Consider the following 14605-nt stretch of genomic DNA (forward strand, 5'->3'; position numbering starts at 1 on the left):
GCAATGTCAACACTGCAACTGGGGAAATGTCAACACAGCCACTGGGGCAATGTCAACACAGCCACTGGGTAATGTCAACACTGCCACTGGGGGAATGTCATGACAGCCACTGGGGAAATGTCAACACAGTCACTGGGGCAATGTCAACACTGCCACTGGGGCAATGTCAACACAGTCACTTGGCCAATGTCAACACATCCACTGGGGCAATGTCAACACAGTCACTGGGGCAATGTCAACACAGTCACTGGGGCAATGTCAACACAGCCACTGGGGTAATGTCAACACTGCTACTGGGGCAATGTCAACACAGCCACTGGGGCAATGTCAACACAGCCACTGGGGCAATGCCAACATATTCACTCGGGCAATGTCAACACAGCCACTGGGGCAATGTCAACACAGCCACTGGGGCAATGCCAACATAGTCACTGGGCAATGTCAACACAGCCACTGGGACAATGTCAACACAGTCACTGGGGCAATGCCAACACAGCCACAGGGTCAATGTCAACACAGCCACTGGGGCAATGCCAACATAGTCACTGGGGCAATGTCAACACAGCCACTGGGGCAATGTCAACACTGCCACTGGGGAAATGTCAACACAGTCACTGGGGCAATGTCAACACATCCACTGGGGCAATGTCAACACAGCCATTGGGGCAATGTCAACACAGCCACTGGGGCAATGTCAACACTGCCACTGGGGAAATGTCCACACAGCAACTGGGGAAATGTCAACACAATCACAGGGGCAATGTCAACACAGCCACTGGGGCAATGTCAACACAGCCACTGGGGAAATGTCAACACATTCACTGGGGCAATGTCAACACTGCCACTGGGGCAATGTCAACACTGCCACTGGGGTAATGTCAACACAGCCACTGGGGCAATGTCAACACATCCACTGGGGCAATGTCAACACAGCCACTGGGGTAATGTCAACACTGCCACTGGGGCAATGTCATGACAGCCACTGGGTAAATGTCAACACAGTCACTGGGGCAATGCAACACTGCCACTGGGGCAATGTCAACACAGTCACTTGGGCAATGTCAGCACAGCCACTTGGGCAATGTCAACACAGTCACTTGGGCAATGTCAACACTGTCACTGGGGCAATGTCAACACAGCCACTGGGGTAATGTCAACACAGCCACTGGGGCAATGTCAACACTGCCACTGGGGAAATGTCAACACAGCCACTGGGGCAAAGTCAACACAGTCACTGGGGCAATGTCAACACAGCCACTGGGGCAATGTCAACACTGCCACTGGGGAAATGTCAACACAGTCACTGGGGCAATGTCAACACTGCCACTGGGGCAATGTCAACACTGCCACTGGGGTAATGTCAACACAGCCACTGGGGCAATGTCAACACATCCACTGGGGCAATGTCAACACAGCCACTGGGGTAATGTCAACACTGCCACTGGGGAAATATCATGACAGCCACTGGGGAAATGTCAACACAGTCACTGGGGCAATGTCAACACTGCCACTGGGGCAATGTCAACACAGTCACTGGGGCAATGTCAACACAGCCACTGGGGCAATGTCAACACAGCCACTGGGGCAATGCCAACATAGTCGCTGGGGCAATGTCAACACAGCCACTGGGGCAATGTCAACACTGCCACTGGGGAAATGTCAACACAGTCACTGGGGCAATGTCAACACATCCACTGGGGCAATGTCAACACAGCCACTGGGGCAATGTCAACACAGCCACTGGGGCAATGTCAATACTGCCACTGGGGAAATGTCAACACAGCCACTGGGGAAATGTCAACACAATCACTGGGGCAATGTCAACACAGCCACTGGGGCAATGTCAACACTGCCACTGGGGAAATGTCAACACAGTCACTGGGGCAATGTCAACACTGCCACTGGGGCAATGTCAACACTGCCACTGGGGTAATGTCAACACAGCCACTGGGGCAAAGTCAACACTGCCACTGGGGCAATGTCAACACAGTCACTTGGCCAATGTCAACACATCCACTGGGGCAATGTCAACACAGTCACTGGGGCAATGTCAACACAGTCACTGGGGCAATGTCAACACAGCCACTGGGGTAATGTCAACACTGCTACTGGGGCAATGTCAACACAGCCACTGGGGCAATGTCAACACAGCCACTGGGGCAATGCCAACATAGTCACTGGGCAATGTCAACACAGCCACTGGGACAATGTCAACACAGTCACTGGGGCAATGTCAACACAGCCACAGGGGCAATGTCAACACAGCCACTGGGGCAATGCCAACATATTCACTGGGGCAATGTCAACACAGCCACTGGGGCAATGTCAACACTGCCACTGGGGAAATGTCAACACAGTCACTGGGGCAATGTCAACACATCCACTGGGGCAATGTCAACACAGCCACTGGGGCAATGTCAACACAGCCACTGGGGCAATGTCAACACTGCCACTGGGGAAATGTCAACACAGCCACTGGGGAAATGTCAACACAATCACTGGGGCAATGTCAACACAGCCACTGGGGCAATGTCAACACTGCCTTTGGGGAAATGTCAACACAGTCACTGGGGCAATGTCAACACTGCCACTGGGGCAATGTCAACACTGCCACTGGGGTAATGTCAACACAGCCACTGGGGCAATGTCAACACATCCACTGGGGCAATGTCAAAACAGCCACTGGGGTAATGTCAACACTGCCACTGGGGCAATGTCATGACAGCCACTGGGTAAATGTCAACACAGTCACTGGGGCAATGCAACACTGCCACTGGGGCAATGTCAACACAGTCACTAGGGCAATGTCAACACAGCCACTGGGGCAATGCCAACATAGTCACTGGGCAATGTCAACACAGCCACTGGGACAATGTCAACACAGTCACTGGGGCAATGTCAACACAGCCACAGGGGCAATGTCAACACAGCCACTGGGGCAATGCCAACATAGTCACTGGGGCAATGTCAACACAGCCACTGGGGCAATGTCAACACTGCCACTGGGGAAATGTCAACACAGTCACTGGGGCAATGTCAACACATCCACTGGGGCAATGTCAACACAGCCACTGGGGCAATGCCAACACAGCCACTGGGGCAATGTCAACACTGCCACTGGGGAAATGTCAACACAGCCACTGGGGAAATGTCAACACAATGACTGGGGCAATGTCAACACAGCCACTGGGGCAATGTCAACACTGCCACTGGGGAAATGTCAACACAGTCACTGGGGCAATGTCAACACTGCCACTGGGGCAATGTCAACACTGCCACTGGGGTAATGTCAACACAGCCACTGGGGCAATGTCAACACATCCACTGGGGCAATGTCAACACAGCCACTGGGGTAATGTCAACACTGCCACTGGGGCAATGTCATGACAGCCACTGGGTAAATGTCAACACAGTCACTGGGGCAATGCAACACTGCCACTGGGGCAATGTCAACACAGTCACTAGGGCAATGTCAGCACAGCCACTGGGGCAATGTCAACACAGTCACTTGGGCAATGTCAACACAGTCACTGGGGCAATGTCAACACAGCCACTGGGGTAATGTCAACACAGCCACTGGGGCAATGTCAACACTGCCACTGGGGCAATGTCAACACTGCCACTGGGGTAATGTCAACACAGCCACTGGGGCAAAGTCAACACTGCCACTGGGGCAATGTCAACACAGTCACTTGGCCAATGTCAACACATCCACTGGGGCAATGTCAACACAGTCACTGGGGCAATGTCAACACAGTCACTGGGGCAATGTCAACACAGCCACTGGGGTAATGTCAACACTGCTACTGGGGCAATGTCAACACAGCCACTGGGGCAATGTCAACACAGCCACTGGGGCAATGCCAACATAGTCACTGGGCAATGTCAACACAGCCACTGGGACAATGTCAACACAGTCACTGGGGCAATGTCAACACAGCCACAGGGGCAATGTCAACACAGCCACTGGGGCAATGCCAACATATTCACTGGGGCAATGTCAACACAGCCACTGGGGCAATGTCAACACTGCCACTGGGGAAATGTCAACACAGTCACTGGGGCAATGTCAACACATCCACTGGGGCAATGTCAACACAGCCACTGGGGCAATGTCAACACAGCCACTGGGGCAATGTCAACACTGCCACTGGGGAAATGTCAACACAGCCACTGGGGAAATGTCAACACAATCACTGGGGCAATGTCAACACAGCCACTGGGGCAATGTCAACACTGCCACTGGGGAAATGTCAACACAGTCACTGGGGCAATGTCAACACTACCACTGGGGCAATGTCAACACTGCCACTGGGGTAATGTCAACACAGCCACTGGGGCAATGTCAACACATCCACTGGGGCAATGTCAACACAGCCACTGGGGTAATGTCAACACTGCCACTGGGGCAATGTCATGACAGCCACTGGGTAAATGTCAACACAGTCACTGGGGCAATGCAACACTGCCACTGGGGCAATGTCAACACAGTCACTAGGGCAATGTCAACACAGCCACTGGGGCAATGCCAACATAGTCACTGGGCAATGTCAACACAGCCACTGGGACAATGTCAACACAGTCACTGGGGCAATGTCAACACAGCCACAGGGGCAATGTCAACACAGCCACTGGGGCAATGCCAACATAGTCACTGGGGCAATGTCAACACAGCCACTGGGGCAATGTCAACACTGCCACTGGGGAAATGTCAACACAGTCACTGGGGCAATGTCAACACATCCACTGGGGCAATGTCAACACAGCCACTGGGGCAATGTCAACACAGCCACTGGGGCAATGTCAACACTGCCACTGGGGAAATGTCAACACAGCCACTGGGGAAATGTCAACACAATGACTGGGGCAATGTCAACACAGCCACTGGGGCAATGTCAACAATGCCACTGGGGAAATGTCAACACAGTCACTGGGGCAATGTCAACACTGCCACTGGGGCAATGTCAACACTGCCACTGGGGTAATGTCAACACAGCCACTGGGGCAATGTCAACACATCCACTGGGGCAATGTCAACACAGCCACTGGGGTAATGTCAACACTGCCACTGGGGCAATGTCATGACAGCCACTGGGTAAATGTCAACACAGTCACTGGGGCAATGCAACACTGCCACTGGGGCAATGTCAACACAGTCACTAGGGCAATGTCAGCACAGCCACTGGGGCAATGTCAACACAGTCACTTGGGCAATGTCAACACAGTCACTGGGGCAATGTCAACACAGCCACTGGGGTAATGTCAACACAGCCACTGGGGCAATGTCAACACTGCCACTGGGGAAATGTCAACACAGCCACTGGGGCAATGTCAACACAGTCACTGGGGCAATGTCAACACAGCCACTGGGGCAATGTCAACACTGCCACTGGGGAAATGTCAACACAGTCACTGGGGCAATGTCAACACTGCCACTGGGGCAATGTCAACACTGCCACTGGGGTAATGTCAACACAGCCACTGGGGCAATGTCAACACATCCACTGGGGCAATGTCAACACAGCCACTGGGGTAATGTCAACACTGCCACTGGGGAAATATCATGACAGCCACTGGGGAAATGTCAACACAGTCACTGGGGCAATGTCAACACTGCCACTGGGGCAATGTCAACACAGTCACTGGGGCAATGTCAACACAGCCACTGGGGCAATGTCAACACAGCCACTGGGGCAATGCCAACATAGTCGCTGGGGCAATGTCAACACAGCCACTGGGGCAATGTCAACACTGCCACTGGGGAAATGTCAACACAGTCACTGGGGCAATGTCAACACATCCACTGGGGCAATGTCAACACAGCCACTGGGGCAATGTCAACACAGCCACTGGGGCAATGTCTACACTGCCACTGGGGAAATGTCAACACAGCCACTGGGGAAATGTCAACACAATCACTGGGGCAATGTCAACACAGCCACTGGGGCAATGTCAACACTGCCACTGGGGGAATGTCAACACAGTCACTTGGGCAATGTCAACACTGCCACTGGGGCAATGTCAACACTGCCACTGGGGTAATGTCAACACAGCCACTGGGGCAAAGTCAACACATCCACTGGGGCAATGTCAACACAGCCACTGGGGTAATGTCAACACTGCCACTGGGGCAATGTCATGACAGCCACTGGGTAAATGTCAACACAGTCACTGGGGCAATGTAACACTGCCACTGGGGCAATGTCAACACATTCACTGGGGCAATGTCAGCACAGCCACTGGGGCAATGTCAACACAGTCACTTTGGCAATGTCAACACAGTCACTGGGGCAATGTCAACACAGCCACTGGGGTAATGTCAACACAGCCACTGGGGCAATGTCAACACTGCCACTGGGGAAATGTCAACACAGCCACTGGGGCAATGTCAACACAGTCACTGGGGCAATGTCAACACATCCACTGGGGCAATGTCAACACAGCCATTGGGGCAATGTCAACACAGCCACTGGGGCAATGTCAACACTGCCACTGGGGAAATGTCCACACAGCCACTGGGGAAATGTCAACACAATCACAGGGGCAATGTCAACACAGCCACTGGGGCAATGTCAACACAGCCACTGGGGAAATGTCAACACATTCACTGGGGCAAGGTCAACACTGCCACTGGGGCAATGTCAACACTGCCACTGGGGTAATGTCAACACAGCCACTGGGGCAATGTCAACACATCCACTGGGGCAATGTCAACACAGCCACTGGGGTAATGTCAACACTGCCACTGGGGCAATGTCATGACAGCCACTGGGTAAATGTCAACACAGTCACTGGGGCAATGCAACACTGCCACTGGGGCAATGTCAACACAGTCACTTGGGCAATGTCAGCACAGCCACTTGGGCAATGTCAACACAGTCACTTGGGCAATGTCAACACAGTCACTGGGGCAATGTCAACACAGCCACTGGGGTAATGTCAACACAGCCACTGGGGCAATGTCAACACTGCCACTGGGGAAATGTCAACACAGCCACTGGGGCAAAGTCAACACAGTCACTGGGGCAATGTCAACACAACCACTGGGGCAATGTCAACACTGCCACTGGGGAAATGTCAACACAGTCACTGGGGCAATGTCAACACTGCCACTGGGGCAATGTCAACACTGCCACTGGGGTAATGTCAACACAGCCACTGGGGCAATGTCAACACATCCACTGGGGCAATGTCAACACAGCCACTGGGGTAATGTCAACACTGCCACTGGGGAAATATCATGACAGCCACTGGGGAAATGTCAACACAGTCACTGGGGCAATGTCAACACTGCCACTGGGGCAATGTCAACACTGCCACTGGGGCAATGTCATGACAGCCACTGGGTAAATGTCAACACAGTCACTGGGGCAATACAACACTGCCACTGGGGCAATGTCAACACAGTCACTTGGGCAATGTCAGCACAGCCACTTGGGCAATGTCAACACAGTCACTTGGGCAATGTCAACACAGTCACTGGGGCAATGTCAACACAGCCACTGGGGTAATGTCAACACAGCCACTGGGGCAATGTCAACACTGCCACTGGGGAAATGTCAACACAGCCACTGGGGCAAAGTTAACACAGTCACTGGGGCAATGTCAACACAGCCACTGGGGCAATGTCAACACTGCCACTGGGGAAATGTCAACACAGTCACTGGGGCAATGTCAACACTGCCACTGGGGCAATGTCAACACTGCCACTGGGGTAATGTCAACACAGCCACTGGGGCAATGTCAACACATCCACTGGGGCAATGTCAACACAGCCACTGGGGTAATGTCAACACTGCCACTGGGGAAATATCATGACAGCCACTGGGGAAATGTCAACACAGTCACTGGGGCAATGTCAACACTGCCACTGGGGCAATGTCAACACAGTCACTGGGGCAATGTCAACACAGCCACTGGGGCAATGTCAACACAGCCACTGGGGCAATGTCAACACTGCCACTGGGGAAATGTCAACACAGTCACTGGGGCAATGTCAACACTGCCACTGGGGCAATGTCAACACTGCCACTGGGGTAATGTCAACACAGCCACTGGGGCAAAGTCAACACTGCCACTGGGGCAATGTCAACACAGTCACTTGGCCAATGTCAACACATCCACTGGGGCAATGTCAACACAGTCACTGGGGCAATGTCAACACAGTCACTGGGGCAATGTCAACACAGCCACTGGGGTAATGTCAACACTGCTACTGGGGCAATGTCAACACAGCCACTGGGGCAATGTCAACACAGCCACTGGGGCAATGCCAACATAGTCACTGGGCAATGTCAACACAGCCACTGGGACAATGTCAACACAGTCACTGGGGCAATGTCAACACAGCCACAGGGGCAATGTCAACACAGCCACTGGGGCAATGCCAACATATTCACTGGGGCAATGTCAACACAGCCACTGGGGCAATGTCAACACTGCCACTGGGGAAATGTCAACACAGTCACTGGGGCAATGTCAACACATCCACTGGGGCAATGTCAACACAGCCACTGGGGCAATGTCAACACAGCCACTGGGGCAATGTCAACACTGCCACTGGGGAAATGTCAACACAGCCACTGGGGAAATGTCAACACAATCACTGGGGCAATGTCAACACAGCCACTGGGGCAATGTCAACACTGCCTTTGGGGAAATGTCAACACAGTCACTGGGGCAATGTCAACACTGCCACTGGGGCAATGTCAACACTGCCACTGGGGTAATGTCAACACAGCCACTGGGGCAATGTCAACACATCCACTGGGGCAATGTCAAAACAGCCACTGGGGTAATGTCAACACTGCCACTGGGGCAATGTCATGACAGCCACTGGGTAAATGTCAACACAGTCACTGGGGCAATGCAACACTGCCACTGGGGCAATGTCAACACAGTCACTAGGGCAATGTCAACACAGCCACTGGGGCAATGCCAACATAGTCACTGGGCAATGTCAACACAGCCACTGGGACAATGTCAACACAGTCACTGGGGCAATGTCAACACAGCCACAGGGGCAATGTCAACACAGCCACTGGGGCAATGCCAACATAGTCACTGGGGCAATGTCAACACAGCCACTGGGGCAATGTCAACACTGCCACTGGGGCAATGTCATGACAGCCACTGGGTAAATGTCAACACAGTCACTGGGGCAATGCAACACTGCCACTGGGGCAATGTCAACACAGTCACTTGGGCAATGTCAGCACAGCCACTTGGGCAATGTCAACACAGTCACTTGGGCAATGTCAACACAGTCACTGGGGCAATGTCAACACAGCCACTGGGGTAATGTCAACACAGCCACTGGGGCAATGTCAACACTGCCACTGGGGAAATGTCAACACAGCCACTGGGGCAAAGTCAACACAGTCACTGGGGCAATGTCAACACAGCCACTGGGGCAATGTCAACACTGCCACTGGGGAAATGTCAACACAGTCACTGGGGCAATGTCAACACTGCCACTGGGGCAATGTCAACACTGCCACTGGGGTAATGTCAACACAGCCACTGGGGCAATGTCAACACATCCACTGGGGCAATGTCAACATAGTCACTGGGGCAATGTCAACACAGCCACTGGGGCAATGTCAACACTGCCACTGGGGAAATGTCAAAACAGTCACTGGGGCAATGTCAACACATCCACTGGGGCAATGTCAACACAGCCACTGGGGCAATGTCAACACAGCCACTGGGGCAATGTCAACACTGCCACTGGGGAAATGTCAACACAGCCACTGGGGAAATGTCAACACAATGACTGGGGCAATGTCAACACAGCCACTGGGGCAATGTCAACACTGCCACTGGGGAAATGTCAACACAGTCACTGGGGCAATGTCAACACTGCCACTGGGGCAATGTCAACACTGCCACTGGGGTAATGTCAACACAGCCACTGGGGCAATGTCAACACATCCACTGGGGCAATGTCAACACAGCCACTGGGGTAATGTCAACACTGCCACTGGGGCAATGTCATGACAGCCACTGGGTAAATGTCAACACAGTCACTGGGGCAATGCAACACTGCCACTGGGGCAATGTCAACACAGTCACTAGGGCAATGTCAGCACAGCCACTGGGGCAATGTCAACACAGTCACTTGGGCAATGTCAACACAGTCACTGGGGCAATGTCAACACAGCCACTGGGGTAATGTCAACACAGCCACTGGGGCAATGTCAACACTGCCACTGGGGCAATGTCAACACTGCCACTGGGGTAATGTCAACACAGCCACTGGGGCAAAGTCAACACTGCCACTGGGGCAATGTCAACACAGTCACTTGGCCAATGTCAACACATCCACTGGGGCAATGTCAACACAGTCACTGGGGCAATGTCAACACAGTCACTGGGGCAATGTCAACACAGCCACTGGGGTAATGTCAACACTGCTACTGGGGCAATGTCAACACAGCCACTGGGGCAATGTCAACACAGCCACTGGGGCAATGCCAACATAGTCACTGGGCAATGTCAACACAACCACTGGGACAATGTCAACACAGCCACTGGGACAATGTCAACACAGTCACTGGGGCAATGTCAACACAGCCACAGGGGCAATGTCAACACAGCCACTGGGGCAATGCCAACATATTCACTGGGGCAATGTCAACACAGCCACTGGGGCAATGTCAACACTGCCACTGGGGAAATGTCAACACAGTCACTGGGGCAATGTCAACACATCCACTGGGGCAATGTCAACACAGCCACTGGGGCAATGTCAACACAGCCACTGGGGCAATGTCAACACTGCCACTGGGGAAATGTCAACACAGCCACTGGGGAAATGTCAACACAATCACTGGGGCAATGTCAACACAGCCACTGGGGCAATGTCAACACTGCCACTGGGGAAATGTCAACACAGTCACTGGGGCAATGTCAACACTACCACTGGGGCAATGTCAACACTGCCACTGGGGTAATGTCAACACAGCCACTGGGGCAATGTCAACACATCCACTGGGGCAATGTCAACACAGCCACTGGGGCAATGTCAACACAGCCACTGGGGCAATGTCAACACTGCCACTGGGGAAATGTCAACACAGCCACTGGGGAAATGTCAACACAGTCACTGGGGCAATGTCAACACTGCCACTGGGGCAATGTCAACACTGCCACTGGGGCAATGCAACACAGCCACTGGGGCAATGTCAACACTGCCACTGGGGAAATGTCAACACAGCCACTGGGGAAATGTCAACACAATGACTGGGGCAATGTCAACACAGCCACTGGGGCAATGTCAACAATGCCACTGGGGAAATGTCAACACAGTCACTGGGGCAATGTCAACACTGCCACTGGGGCAATGTCAACACTGCCACTGGGGTAATGTCAACACAGCCACTGGGGCAATGTCAACACATCCACTGGGGCAATGTCAACACAGCCACTGGGGTAATGTCAACACTGCCACTGGGGCAATGTCATGACAGCCACTGGGTAAATGTCAACACAGTCACTGGGGCAATGCAACACTGCCACTGGGGCAATGTCAACACAGTCACTAGGGCAATGTCAGCACAGCCACTGGGGCAATGTCAACACAGTCACTTGGGCAATGTCAACACAGTCACTGGGGCAATGTCAACACAGCCACTGGGGTAATGTCAACACAGCCACTGGGGCAATGTCAACACTGCCACTGGGGAAATGTCAACACAGCCACTGGGGCAATGTCAACACAGTCACTGGGGCAATGTCAACACAGCCACTGGGGCAATGTCAACACTGCCACTGGGGAAATGTCAACACAGTCACTGGGGCAATGTCAACACTGCCACTGGGGCAATGTCAACACTGCCACTGGGGTAATGTCAACACAGCCACTGGGGCAATGTCAACACATCCACTGGGGCAATGTCAACACAGCCACTGGGGTAATGTCAACACTGCCACTGGGGAAATATCATGACAGCCACTGGGGAAATGTCAACACAGTCACTGGGGCAATGTCAACACTGCCACTGGGGCAATGTCAACACAGTCACTGGGGCAATGTCAACACAGCCACTGGGGCAATGTCAACACAGCCACTGGGGCAATGCCAACATAGTCGCTGGGGCAATGTCAACACAGCCACTGGGGCAATGTCAACACTGCCACTGGGGAAATGTCAACACAGTCACTGGGGCAATGTCAACACATCCACTGGGGCAATGTCAACACAGCCACTGGGGCAATGTCAACACAGCCACTGGGGCAATGTCAACACTGCCACTGGGGAAATGTCAACACAGCCACTGGGGAAATGTCAACACAATCACTGGGGCAATGTCAACACAGCCACTGGGGCAATGTCAACACTGCCACTGGGGGAATGTCAACACAGTCACTTGGGCAATGTCAACACTGCCACTGGGGCAATGTCAACACTGCCACTGGGGTAATGTCAACACAGCCACTGGGGCAAAGTCAACACATCCACTGGGGCAATGTCAACACAGCCACTGGGGTAATGTCAACACTGCCACTGGGGCAATGTCATGACAGCCACTGGGTAAATGTCAACACAGTCACTGGGGCAATGTAACACTGCCACTGGGGCAATGTCAACACAGTCACTGGGGCAATGTCAACACAGTCACTTTGGCAATGTCAACACAGCCACTGGGGCAATGTCAACACTGCCACTGGGGAAATGTCAACACAGCCACTGGAGCTATGTCAACACAGTCACTGGGGCAATGTCAACACAGCCACTGGGGCATTGTCAACACAGTCACTGGGGCAATGTCAACACTGCCACTGGGGCAATGTCAACACTGCCACTGGGGTAATGTCAACACAGCCACTGGGGCAATGTCAACACATCCACTGGGGCAATGTCAACACAGCCACTGGGGTAATGTCAACACTGCCACTGGGGAAATATCATGACAGCCACTGGGTAAATGTCAACACAGTCACTGGGGCAATGTCAACACTGCCACTGGGGCAATGTCAACATAGTCACTGGGGCAATGTCAACACAGCCACTGGGGCAATGTCAACACAGTCACTGGGGCAATGTCAACACAGTCACTGGGGCAATGTCAACACAGCCACTGGGGTAATGTCAACACAGCCACTGGGGCAATGTCAACACAGCCACTGGGGCAATGTCAACACAGTCACTGGCGCAATGTCAACACAGTCACTGGGGCAATGTCAACACAGTCACTGGGGTAATGTCAACACTGCCACTGGGACAACGACAACTCAGCCACTGAGGCAATGTCAACACAGCCCATGGGACATTGCCAACAGAGCCACTGGGGCAATGCCAACATATTCACTGGGGCAATGTCAACACAGACACTGGGGCAATGTCAACACAGCCACTGGGGCAATGTCAACACAGCCACTGGAGCAATGTCAACACAGCCACTGGGGCAATGTCAACACAGCCCATGGGACATTGCCAACACAGCCACTGGGGAAAGGTCAACACTGCCACTGGGACAATTTCAACATAACCACTGGGGCAATGCCAACACAGCCATTGGGGCAATGCCAACACAGCCACTGGGGCAATGTCAACACAACCACTGGGGCAATGCCAACACAACCACTGGGGTAATGCCAACACAGCCACAGGGACAATGTCAACACAGCCACTGGGGCAATGCCAACACAGCCACTGGGACAATGTCAACACAGCCACTGGGGAAATGTCAACACTGCCACTGGGACAATGTCAACACAACCACTGGGGCAATGCCAACACAGCCACTGGGACAATGTCAACACAGCCACTGTGACAATGTCAACACAACCTCTGGGGCAATGCCAACACAGCCACTGGAGCAATGTCAACACAGCCCATGGGACATTGGCAACAAATGCACTGGGGCAATGCCAACATAGTCATTGGCCAATGCCAACACAGCCACTGGGACAATGCCAACTCAGCCACCGGGGCAATGTCAACATAGCCACTGGGGCAATGTCAACACAGCCCATGGTGCATTGCCAACACAGTCACTTAGGCAATGTCAACACAGCCACTGGGGCAATGTCAACACAGCCACTGGGGCAATGTCAACACAGCCACTGGGGCAATGTCAACACAGCCACTGGGGCAATGCCAACATATTCACTAGGGCAATGTCAACACAGCCACTGGGGCAATGTCAACACAGCCACTGGGGCAATGCCAACATAGTCACTGGGCAATGTCAACACAGCCACTGGGACAATGTCAACACAGTCACTGGGGCAATGTCAACACAGCCACAGGGGCAATGTCAACACAGCCACTGGGGCAATGCCAACATAGTCACTGGGGCAATGTCAACACAGCCACTGGGGCAATGTCAACACTGCCACTGGGGAAATGTCAACACAGTCACTGGGGCAATGTCAACACATCCACTGGGGCAATGTCAACATAGCCACTGGGGCAATGTCAACACAGCCACTGGGGCAATGTCAACACTGCCACTGGGGAAATGTCAACACAGCCACTGGGGAAATGTCAACACAATCACTGGGGCAATGTCAACACAGCCACTGGGGCAATGCAACACTGCCACTGGGGCAATGTCAACACAGTCACTAGGGCAATGTCAACACAGCCACTGGGGCA

Source organism: Scyliorhinus torazame, chromosome 5, assembly GCF_047496885.1.
Source record: "Scyliorhinus torazame isolate Kashiwa2021f chromosome 5, sScyTor2.1, whole genome shotgun sequence".
Classification (NCBI taxonomy): domain Eukaryota; kingdom Metazoa; phylum Chordata; class Chondrichthyes; order Carcharhiniformes; family Scyliorhinidae; genus Scyliorhinus; species Scyliorhinus torazame.